General features: G+C 47.5%; 1 long non-coding RNA gene across 1 annotated transcript; it reads right to left on the bottom strand.

Annotated features, from left to right (window-relative positions):
• Positions 1 to 840: 840 nt before the first annotated feature.
• LOC120381484 lies at positions 841 to 11,361 on the bottom strand. The gene is made up of 3 exons (XR_005588083.1): positions 11,211 to 11,361; positions 9,893 to 10,335; positions 841 to 901 (listed from the first exon to the last, which is right to left on the bottom strand). It is a non-coding gene; the product is annotated as an uncharacterized LOC120381484 (long non-coding RNA).
• Positions 11,362 to 12,572: the final 1,211 nt, after the last annotated feature.

Genomic DNA, 12,572 nt, shown 5'->3' with positions numbered 1-12,572 from the left:
GAACTGGGGGAAGTGCTGGTCCCAGGGTAAAGAGATTTCTAGCCTGCGTATGGAAACTTGGTGGACTGCTTCTATCATCAGTCAGGGTGAGAAATTGCTAATTCAAATCCTATCTATCTAGCATTTTAGACTTAGTTTGCATTTTTGTTTATTTGCTATCACTTATAATCACTTAAAATCTATCTTTCTGTAGTTAATAGACTTGTTTGATGCTTTATCTTAACCAAATTATTTTGAGTGAAGTGTCTGGGGAAAATCTCAGCTTGGTTAGCACAGGCTTGTTGTGCACATCTTTCCCATATCGAGGGGAAGACGAACTATATTAATGAACTTACATTATAGAGATCCCTGTGCACTATAAGATGGTATAATTCTGGGTTTATACCACAGCAGGTGTGCAAGGTTGGGGAGCTGGGAAATTGGCTGTTGTCGTCTCTCTCTCCTTGAGTAGCTCAGGTAAAGCACTCAGGTAGCTTAGTTGGGTGTATGGCGCCACCTGCTGTCATGTTGGGTGATAACAGGGCCTGGAGAGGCTGGATGAATCTCCAGCAAAGCCGTGTGAGAAGGGCCAGCCCAGCTTGAGGGTTAGAGGGCGCAGCGGTTCCCAGAAGCCCCCCAGACTGCACCCCGGGGTGACAACCCATCACACCCTAGAGTACACAAGTCTCAGCAGGTTTGTCACATCCTGTCCCCTCCCTTTCTCCACCCGAGATATTTCCTGCCTCCCACCACCTCTAGCAGCTCCCCCCCATTCTATGCCTTTACTGCTCCTTTCCCTCCAAGCAGAACCCCCCACCAGCTCCCTGATAATCCCTTACCTGAGCCAGCTCCATTGCAGCTATTTCCTTCCCCCTGGGAGGAGGGGATGATTTGGGGCGAAACGTGGACGTTATTCTGTAGCCTGCCAGGGTGAGAAGGGCAATTCGAGAGAATTCAGACGGGGCTTTTGTCCATTCCACAAGCCGATTCGCCCCAGGACTTTTACCTGCTAAATGGACATTCTAGGTTCTGCCATAGTGTGAAGCACAGAGTGACCTTATCCCAGTACAGGCCTAGCCCCCTCCCACCAGGGTGTGACCCTCTGAGACATGGTGAAACCCTCCCAGTAACAGAGTCTCTGAACCAAAGGCCAGAGAAGAGCAGAATCAAAGGAGTCACTCTGGGGATTCTCCCTGTCACTGTCCCCAAGGCAGCTCTCTCAGGTTTACAAAGCTGTTTGATGCTCCAGCCTTTAGACAGTCTCTCCTGGCAGTGCCCCCTTTCATGGGCTGGGCCTAGTTTTAGCTTTTGACAAGCGTGACCCCAGGGGCTCTGAGACTGGGCCTTCTTGCCTCAGCACATCTTGTTTCTTTCTGTGGCTCCCCAGCGAGTCCAAATGAGTAGATACTCCTGATACAGTACGGCCCACTGTGTCAGACCAATGGTCCATCTAGCCCAATGGCCAATACCAGGTGCCCCAGAGGGAATGAACAGAACAGGGAACCATCAAGTGATCCACCCTGTCACCCATTCCCAGCTTCTGGCAAACAGAGGCTAGAGACACCATCCCTGCCTATGACACTGGCAGACGAGGAGTTAGCTCTCGCAAATGCCCCCATATCTTAATTGAACATGGACAAACGCATCGCTGGAATCAGTCTGGCTCACCTGTGTTAGGATTGTTAAAACAGATTGTGAAGGCTGAATCCCCACTCTGTCATTTCGAGTGCAGAAGGTGGGGGCCCGCAAGGATTTTAAAAAATAATACTGGCCACTCCAAGCTTGTATTAAACTCCCAAGGTTACAGCTTCTCTCTGACCTTGGCTTGGTCAACGCTGCCACCACCCAAATGCAAACAAACCCACTTTGAACCCAGGAAGGAGCACTTGGGAATTCCTCCCTGTGGGGTACCTTCAAGCCCTTTCTCACACATACCCCTCCGGAGGAGAGCTGAGAAAGAAAACATAGCCACACCCAATTTCCTTTCAGCTAATCAAACAACATGCACAACCCTCTTAGGACACCAAAATCCAATCCTGTTCTTAAAAAAGGTAAATTTTATTAAAAACAAAAAGGGAAAAAATACATCTGGAACTCAGGCTTTTTGCTAGATCTTAAAAGAAACAATTACAAAAATTAAGCATCCAAAATAGCTTTCTTGGGGATTCAGCTGAAAGGTTACAAGCAACAGAAGCATCTGGGGTTAGCACAGAGGAGATCCACAAGCCAAAATAAGAAATAAACCTGATCATGTCTAGTTAAACATTCTGATCTACTTACACATTTGAAGTTCAGGTAAGTAGTTCTAGGCATGATCTGATGATTTATGATCATACCTGGCTTAAGCTTTACACAGCATTCCTGCTGCCTTCTCTGTTCCCCTCTTTCCCAGAGAGCAACAGACAAAGGGAAAGTTTCTCTCCCCTTTTAAGAAAGTTCTAGCCTTTCCACTGGCTTTTTTTGATCAGGTGCACACTTTTTTCCCTTTACCTGGGGGACTTTTAAAACACTTTACAGGTAAAGCAAGCAGATAACAGCTACCAAGAGGGACTTTATAGCCAACTGGCTGGCTGGGTGTCCATAAAAGGAAGCCCCCCCCCCCTTCATTTATCACTCAGGTATTAGAATTCTAAGAATGTGTTTGGTGTTTAGACTTTATGGAATGCTTGTGAGTTGCTGCCTGGGTTAATATCTGACTAGTTGCATTGTGAAGCCTCTGTGGCTCTGTAAATCACCAGACAAGAGAGAGAGACTTTACCTATGTGAAGTGCTGATATGATGGAGATTGGGAAAGAGAGGCTCGTCTGGCTCTGCTCCTGTTAGGGTATGTCTGCACTTCTTAGCTTTCTTCTTCGGCATTGGGAGGAGCTGGGTGCCAAGGTGCTCGGTGCAACCTGGCTGGACAGCTCAGAAGCCGGGCAGAGGGCAGATTCCATCAGGAGAGCCCTGAGGCAGATATCCCGCTCCTTTTGAGTACGGGGCCAAAAGTTCTGACAGATCCGGCATCAATCCTTGACGTGTGACTTCTCCAAGCACTTAAGGCAGCTGCTATGGGGGTCACTCACAGGCATAGGCCTGTTACAGTCTGAGATGGGCTTAAACCCAGGAGACCAGGGCACACCCAGTCTGGGGCGAAGTCCCCGCTGGGACCCTAATGACTGACTAACACTTTACTACTACTTAACTATTGTATACAAACTATGTACAAAGGCCTTAAGGAACAAAATTCCTTAAAAATCTAGCTAGCCCTTCTTACGGGCAGTAAGAAGGAACTGAGGGGGCATAGTGCCGGCGGCCCCTGATATACTGCTGCATGAGCGTGGCATTCCAGAGGACACCACAGACCCTACAGCAGGGGTTCTCAAAGTGGGGGTTGGGACCCCTCAGGGGGTCACGAGGTTTTACGTGGGGGGTCACAAGCTGTCAGCCTCCACCCCAAACCCTGCTTTGCCGCCAGCATTTATAATGGTATTAAATATGTAAACAAGTGAAAGGGTCACCAGTACAATAGTTTGAGAACCACTGCCCTACAGGTACCGCTAAGGCAAAAATCTCTGACGACCACGCATGTGGGTGCGCACACACATAGAAAGGAATCAACATGAGCACACACTCGAAGAACATGGGATTTACAGATCCCTTGGTTAGTTTGGTAAAGCAAAACTGAATTCTGAATTCATTTTGGAAGTCATCTGCCCAGCTTTTCCAAAGCTTCCTCGATTTCATCTCCTTCTCTCTCTGTCTCCTTGTATAAGACTTTTTGCCCTCTGACAGCAAACTTATAGCTGACAGATATTTGTCTAACCAGTTTTTTAAAACATCCAGTAACTGGGATTCCACCACCGCTCCTGGTGACCTAGTCCAGTACTTATCGATCCTCAAGGTTGGAAAGTTTTCCTAATATCCAACCTGAGCATGGCTTGATCTACAGCAAGGAAATTACTTCTCCTACCCCAGTGCACATGGAGAAAAACTGATCACCATCTTCTGTATAGCAGCCCTTAACATAGCTGAAGATTGTTATCAGGTCCTTCCCGCCCCCCCATGCCCCAGTCATCTTTTCTCAAGACTAAACATGACCAATTCTTTCAACAAGTCACATTTTAGAATAGCGAGCTAGCTTTGTGGATGTTGAATTCTCAATGGATATGAGCAGGGCATGATTGCATTGGTCAAGGGAGAGAAAAGAATGGTGCAATAATGGAGACAGGAGACGATGAGAGCCTGGATAAGAATTTTAGCTGTGTGGATGGATAGGAAAGCCTGTATCTTAGGGATGTGATTGCAGAAAGAAAATGCAAGATGTAGAAATAGGCTGCATGGGAGGACCTAGAAAGAGGCCTGTGTTGCAGCATATGTGCAGGGCACAGACATGAGTGACAGAAGGGATAGTGGTGGTGTCTGCAGTGATACTCTTTTCGTGTTCTCTCCGCAGGTACTAGTGCAGAGAGTGGCGTGGAGGATACATCTGAGGGAACAGAGCAGAAGGAGACTCCACTGATTGGAAGGCATGAGATGCGCCGTCCTAGGGATGGGGGTTCCACGACCACCACTCCCAAGAGGAGGAGGAGGAGGGTGGTGGTGGTCGGGGACTCTCTCCTCAGGGGGACTGAGTCATCTATCTGCCACCCTGACCGGGAAAACCCAGAGGGGTGCTGCTTGCCAGGAGCTAGGATTCACGATGTGACGGAGAGACTGCCGAGACTCATCAAGCCCTCGGATCGCTACCCCTTCCTGCTTCTCCACGTGGGCACCAATGATACTGCCAAGAATGACCTTGAGCATATCACTGCAGACTACGTGGCTCTGGGAAGAAGGATAAAGGAGTTTGAGGCGCAAGTGGTGTTCTCGTCTATCCTCCCTGTGGCAGGAAAAGGCCAGGGTAGAGATCGTCGAATCGTGGAAATCAACGAATGGCTACGCAGATGGTGTCGGAGAGAAGGGTTTGGATTCTTTGACAATGGGATGGTCTTCCAAGAAGAAGGATTGCTAGGCAGAGACGGGCTCCACCTCACGAAGAGAGGGAAGAGCATCTTTGCAAGCAGGCTGGCTAACCTAGTGAGGAGGGCTTTAAACTAGGTTCACCGGGGGAAGGAGACCAAAGCCCCGAGGTAAGTGGGGAAGTGGGATACCGGGAGGAAGCACAAGCAGGAGACTGCAAGAGGGGAGGACTCCTGTCTCAGACCGAGAAAGCGACAATCAGCAGCAGTTATCTTTAAGTGCTATACACAAATGCAAAGAAGCCTGGGAACAAGCAGGAGAACTAGAAGTCTGGCACTTGAGACCACCATTCCTTGTGTCATCTTCTACCACTGAGAACAGTCTAGATCCATCCTCTTTGGAACCCCCTTTCAGGTAGTTGAAAGCAGCCATCAAATCCCCCCTCATTCTTCTCTTCTGCAGACTAAACAATCCCAGTTCCCTCAGCCTCTCCTCATAAGTCATGTGCTCCAGCCCCCTAAACATTTTTGTTGCCCTCCGCTGGACTCTCTCCAATTTATCCACATCCTTCTTGTAGTGTGGGGCCCAAAACTGGACACAGTACTCCAACTGAGGCCTCACCAGTGCTGAGTAGAGGGGAATGATCATATCCCTCGATCTGCTGGAAATGCCCCTACTCTTGATGCTTAATCCTTGTAAATGGTTTGTTTTTTTTAAAGCTAGCTTGAGTTTCCAGCTGTAGTTTCTTTCTTTTTGTTTTTAATAATTTTTACCTTTTTAAGAACAGGATGAAATTTTTGTGACCTAAGAGGTTTGTGCACAGGTTGTTTAATTAGCTGGTGGCAACAGCTGATTTCCTTTGTTTTCCTTCTCAGCTCTTCCCTGGAGGGGCGTGGGGTGAAAGGGCTTGAAGGTACCACACAGGAAGGAATTCCCAAGTGCACCTTCCTGGGTTTTCAAAGGGGTTTTGCACTTGGATGGTGGCAGCATCTACCCATCCATGGTCAGAATAAAACTGTAACCTTGGGAGTTTAATACAGGCCTGGAGTGGCCAGTATGAATTTTTAGAATCCTTGTGGGCCCCCATCTTCTGCACTCAAAGTGCCAGAGTGGGGAAATCAGCCTTGACAAAGGTCATTGGCCTCTGAAAGAGCAAGAGCCCCTCAGTCACTACCTGCTGCCTACTGACAACCCCACTGTTCACAGGGGAGGAGGGCCAATCACTTGGAAGCTCTGGGAGGCAGGCAGGCAGCATAGTTCCATCCACACCCCATCACATGACAGCAGCCAGGAAGCATCAGAGTCAGGCGAGGAAAAAAGCACCCCAACTCCTCCCAGCAGAGTGAGAGGGCAAGAGTCTTGACACTTACTAGCCAGAGGCTGATACAGGAGATGGAGCCCTCCAGCAGGGTTCAGGGACAACTCCCTGGTGCGAATTGCAACACCCTCCTCAGTGCCAGCAGCCGGATAGGAGGGGATGGGGTGTCTTCCCTCAGCTTCACTGGTGGGTGCCCCTTTATATCTCACAGCAGCCTCTGGCCAGTAGGTTCAGGTTCCAGTACTGAAGTCTGGTAAATTTTCCTAGCCCAGTCCATGGGGGGGTGGCAGCTCCTGTTTGGGGGAGGGATAGCTCAGTGGTTTGAGCATTGGCCTGCTAAACCCAGGGTTGTGAGTTCAATCCTTAAGGAGGCCACTTAGGGATCTGGGGCAAAAATTGGTCCTGCTAGTGAAGGCAGGGGGCTGGACTCAATGACCTTTCAAGGTCCCTTCCAGTTCTAGGAGATTGGTATATCTCCAATTATTACCTATCCCAGTAAACAAATCTCAACAGGTTTATCACACCCTCTCCCCCTCCCTTTCTCCACTCTATGGCTTTCCTGCCTTCTCCCACCTCCAGACTAGCTCCCTCAGAAGTGCTCACCTCCTCTGTGTTTACTGCCCTTCTCCCTCCAAAGAGAACCCACCAGCAAATCCCCAATAATCCCTACCTCAAATGGCTCCACTGCAGCCATTTCCCTTCCCTGGAAGGATGAAAAGATCTGGCAGAAAATGTGGATGTTGTACTGCAGCCTGTTAGGGCAACTGGGGACATGTCAGAACAGGAAATTATTTTACAGCACAATTCCCTCAGACCCTTTCCCTGCACACGGATGGTCTAGACTGTCATGCAAATAGAAAAATTCAAAACAAAAATTTGGGGAGCTAGGGGAGTGTTATCTGCCCAGACATCTGCTAGAAAAGGAATTCAACCAAACCAATAAGTTCTTGGAATGTACAGGGGACACCTGTTTTCTTTGAGAGGATGGAAGCAGTAACTGGAAGAGGAAGGGATGAGTTAGGAAACTGAAGGCAGACAGCAATATGAGAAAATGATTGATGTCACTGTTCTATGAGAAGGAAGGCTTGAGAGCAGCAGAATAAGGACAATGGATGTCCAAAAGGCAGACTTCAACCAACGCGGAGAACTGGTAGGTGAGGTCCCACAGGAATAAAACCTCAGAGGGAGAAAAGAGTTCAGGAGAGCTGGCTGGCCATTCCTCAGATACAATATTAAAGGAGCAGCAGCAAAGGATCACAATGTGAAGAAAAGACAGAGGGTAAGTGGCCAATATGGCTCTACCATAAGCTCTTTCATGACCAGAAAATAAAAAGGAATCCTATAAAAAGTAGAATCATGGACAAATGTCTATGGATGAGTACAAAAGAATTGCACAAGCATGTGGGGACAAAATCAGAAAGGTTAACTCACAAAATGAGTTACACCTTGGAAGTGACACAAAAAAGGCAGTAAGATAAGAGTTCTAAAAATAAATTAGGAGCAAGAGACAGGAGAAGGAAAGTGTAGGTTCTCTACTTACCAGAGAAGAAGAAGAGCTAATAATAGATGACATCAACAAGACGAAGGTGTTTAATACCTTTTTACATTCACTAAAAATATGTAATTGTGATCAGATACTTAATTATTCTTAACCAAGAGGGGGAAGGAACAGAAACCACAATGGAGAAATAAGAGGTTGAAAAAATATTTACATAAGTTACATTAATTAAAGTCAGCAGGGCCTAATGAAATTCATCCTGGGCTACTCAAGGAATTAGCTGAAGCAATCTTGGAACAGTTAACAATGATCTCTGACAACTCCGGGACGATGGTGAGGTCCCACAAAACTGGAGAAGGGGAAACATAAAACCTGTCTTCAAAAAAGGGAACAACGAAGACCTGGGGAATAGAGGCCGGTCAAGCCTAGTTTAGATACCCAGAAAGAAAAATGTATTAAACAATCAGTGTATAAGCACCTAGAGGATAGTAAAGTGATAAGTTATAGCCAGCATAGATTATCGAATACAAACAATGCCAAACCAATCTAATTCTATGACACTCTAGACATGACATACCTTAATTTTAGTAAGACTTTTGACAGAAGACCCCATGACATTCTCATCAGCTAACAAGGGAAATGTTGTGTACTTGAAAATCTGTACTCAAAGAGTGATTATTAATGGCTCGCTGACAAAATGGGAGGATGTATCTAATGCAGTCCCACAGGAGCCAATCCTCGCTCTGGTACTACTCAATATTTGCATGAATGACTTGGATAATGGAGTGGAGAGTGTGCTTATTAAATTTGAGGATGACACCAAGCAGGGAAGAGTTGCAAACACGTTGGAGAACAGGATTAGAATTCAAAATGACCTTTATAAATTAGAGAATTGATCTGAATGAACAAGATGAAATTCAATAAAGACAAGTGGGGGAGGGATAGCTCAGTGGTTTGAGCATTAGCCCACTAAACCCAGGGTTGTGAGTTCAATCCTTCCAGGGGCCACCCAGGAATCTGGGGCAAAATCAGTACTTGGCCCTGCTAGTGAAGGCAGGGGGCTGGACTAAATGACCCTTCAGGGTCCCTTCCAGCTCTATGAGATAGGTATAGCTCCATTTATTATACATTAATCTGAGGATTGGTCCTGCTTTGGGCAGAGGGTTGGACTAGATGACCTCTTGAGGTCCCTCCCAACCCTGAGATTCTATGAAGTGCAAAGTACTACATTTTAGGGAAGGAAAATCCAATGCACAGCTACAAACAGGGGGCAGTACTACTCAAAAGGATCTGGGGGTTACAGGGGATCACAAACTGAATCTGAGCCAGCCATGTGACTCAGTTGTGACAAAGGCTAGTTCAGTACTGGAATAGGTTACCAAGAGAGGTTGTGGAATCATCATTGGAGGTTTTTAAGGACAGGTTGAACAAACATCTCAGTGTTGGGGGCTGGACTAGATGACCAGATTGTTCATTCCAGCTGGACAGTTCTACAATTCTATTCTCAGGAAATGTTTGGTCATGTTATTACTCCACTAACCTGATGCACCCCACTAGCACTAAACTACTGAGACATTTTGAAACCCTCCCAATAACAAAGTCTGGGAACCAAATATGAGACAAGAGCAGAACAAAAGGAGTGACTTGGGGGATTTCCCCTGACATTGTCCCCAGGGCAGCACACTCCCACAGCCGGGGGCACAGGGAGAATCAGGAATCGGCTTTTCCTCTCCCTGCACCTCACCTTGTTCACTGGAAAGGGAATCTGCCCAGGGATGCTGCAGCAAGTGTGTGTGTGGGGGGAGGGGTACGTTAGAGATCTGGGAATCTCTCTCCCCAATCATTTCTCCCACAACCCGTATCAATCTCTTTCTCCCTTTTCTCCTTGTGTTTCCCACCTCCTGTCCCTCCCGCTCTGGCAGACAGCCAGCCATTCCTGGGTGTTCGCTCTCCTATGGCTGGATCAGCTCCTGCAATTGCTAAGGGGAGGAGAGCTGTGGGGTGAGGAGGGGCTATTTGTGCAGTCACTTTCATGCCCATCCCCAGCACATTCTCTGAGGTCTCTATCAATCACCTGGAGTATCTGGCTCAGATGTTGGTGTGGGCAGAGCCTCGGGCTGGCCATGGAGCTAGTTACAGCTGGGGAAAGTCCTCACCTTGCCTGGGCACAGAGGAAGCTTCACTCCAAGTCACTGCCGAGCCCAGACCCCACCGGGGGAGCAGCAGCTGCTCAGTCTGGGCTCCCAGATCACAATGCAGGCAGCAGCGTCTGAACCAGGACGCTCAACCTGAATATCCTGAGAAGAGAGAGAGACACAGTCAGACAGAGACTGAGGGCTTCTCCCCCATTTAGCAACAACTGAAACCCCTTCCCCAGAGGGACATATCCTGATTTTATTTGCCCCCATGTTAATCTGGAGTCATTCCATATTCTTCCTTGAAGTGTCTCTTGAGTAATGCTGGTCTCAGTGAGACCAGAAACATGGCTTAGGAGGGAGGAGGCCAGAGTCCTTTCCTCCTCCCTCACTCCCTCTCCCCTTTCTTCTCAGAAGGATTCACAGCAACAGTTTTCGCTCCAAAACCTGGAGTTCCAGCAGTTCTGAAAACGAGGAGAGAAGCAAAGCCTGTCGTGATTTCGCATCAGTAATTGATAAATGGATAGAAAGTTATCAGCAGCCCCTGTCAGCCATTCAATATTCAAGAATTTGAGCAAAGGTTAAAATCAGAGGATATTTTATGTTAATGTTTTATAATTAGAAAGACAGCAAAAAAAATCTTAGAGATTATTAAATTAGTAACACAACTAGAGAGAAAGCCAGGGAAAAGTTTGCGATATTTTAGAATATTCTCCTGAAGAAGAGCTCTGTGTAGCTCAGAGATTTGTCTCTCTGACCAACTGAAGTGGCTCCAATGAAAGGTATTACCTCACCCACCTTGTCTTTCTAATTGCAAAGCAATGCACATTGGAGAGAAAAACTGCAGCTACTTATACATTAGGAGTAAATTAACTATCAATTGTAGCCCAGATATCCAACTTTAACTTTTATTTTATGTAGCAGTAATGCAAGGAATCTACAGGCTTGTATCTGGTAAGTTATTGGCTTCAGCAGTTAGCATAAGGCTTGAGGTCTATGAACTCTGGCACAGATAACTGGCCTAAAGGTCATCCCTAAGTTTTGGGGAACTGGAAATAAAGTGTCTCAGGGGGAATTTGGCCCATGATGACACTTGCCAACCACAGGAACACGAGCTAACGCTGGCTTTTGGACAAAAATGTCCACAGATACCTCACCGCAAGAGTATCATGGCGACAAATACGATAAGTTGTATAAATGGTCTCACTAACCCAGGAGAAGGACACCCCAACATCGGCAGGGTGAGGAAATACAAATAAGAAACAGAGGAGAAACCCCTACTGAATATGCATTAGACTGAGTGGCGCAACGTAACATATTATAAAAGTTGTATCCCAACCTGTATGCAGGAGAAGAGAGAGATTTAGCCCTTGGAAGGTGCCAAGATGATGGCTACTGGTGATGATGAGGTAGGTGATTGGGCTGAGGAAGATAACAGTGAACATTTCAGGTTGTTCTGCAAGGGATGATGCGAGTATATGGATGTTCAGATTTATATTCTATATTATCTCTATCTTACCGAGTTACAGTGACTTTGCTAAATGTATTATTTAACTAGTGTAAATATAAAAGGGTTCCTGTAGTGAGTGTTGCAACTGTGCACATCGGGGTTCCCAACTATAGAGTAATTTTAATAATACTGGGCCTGATCTTGGGACAAGAACCTGTCAACCCTCAAAGTGATAACTGGGAATTCTTAGTAATCAATATAATTAATACATAAGCCAAAGATTAGGCTACACAACTCAAGAAAAGGACCTGCATGTTGCTGTAGACCAGGGGTCGGCAACTTGCAGCACGCATGCGAAAGACGGCACATGAGCTGATTTTTAATGGCATACTGCTGCCTGCCGGGGTCCCAGCCCCACTCAGCCCCCCCCGCCCACCGCTCTCTCCTACAGGGGCAGGAGGCAGAAGCTTGGTCTTGCTGGCAGCCAAGCTCCCCCCTCCCCCGCTTCTTCCCCCAGTGTCGTGCTTTCCTGCCCCTTCCCCTGATCACTCTTGCAAGGGAGAGGGGGAGTGGAGCCGCAGTGTGCTTGCTGCTCCACAGAGGAGGCAAAGAATAGGTGGGGACGGGCCCCTGGGGAAAGGGGTGGAATCGGGGCATATCCCCTCCAGCCCCCTGCCGTGAGCACCGCAGCCCTCTGCCCTGACCCCTGCACCCCCATACATACCCAGCCCCCAACCCAATGCCCTGACTCTTGCACCCCCACATCCCCAACCCCACCCGTAGGACCAAACTCCTCACCTTCACCCCCCGACACATATTTCCATCTGCACTCCCAGTCTGGGGTCCCAGCTGTCGGCCCCGGTCAGCCCGCTGCCAGTCTGGGGTCCCGGTTGCTGGCCCCTTGCCAGCCAGGGTCCCGCAGGCCCCACTCAGCCTGCTGCCAAACTAGGTGAACGGAACCCCAGGCCAGCAGCGGGCTGAGTGGGCCCGCAGCGTAAGATCAGCATTTTAAATTTCATTTTAAATTAAGCTTTCTAAACATTTTGAAAACCTTGTTTACTTTACGTACAACAATAGTTTAGTTATAGAATATAGACTTGTAGAGAGAGACCTTCTAAAAAATGTTAAAATGTATTACCGGCACACGAAACCTTAAGTTAAAGTGAATAAGTGAAGACTCAGCACACCACTTCTGAAAGGTTGCTGACCTCTGCTGTAGACAGCTCAATGAAAAAGTCCACTCTCACAGCT

This window comes from Mauremys reevesii, linkage group 14 (genome assembly GCF_016161935.1).
Source record: "Mauremys reevesii isolate NIE-2019 linkage group 14, ASM1616193v1, whole genome shotgun sequence".
Taxonomy (NCBI): domain Eukaryota; kingdom Metazoa; phylum Chordata; order Testudines; family Geoemydidae; genus Mauremys; species Mauremys reevesii.
The sequence above is the reverse complement of the archived record's forward strand: the minus strand, read 5'-3'. Positions and strand labels throughout refer to the sequence as shown.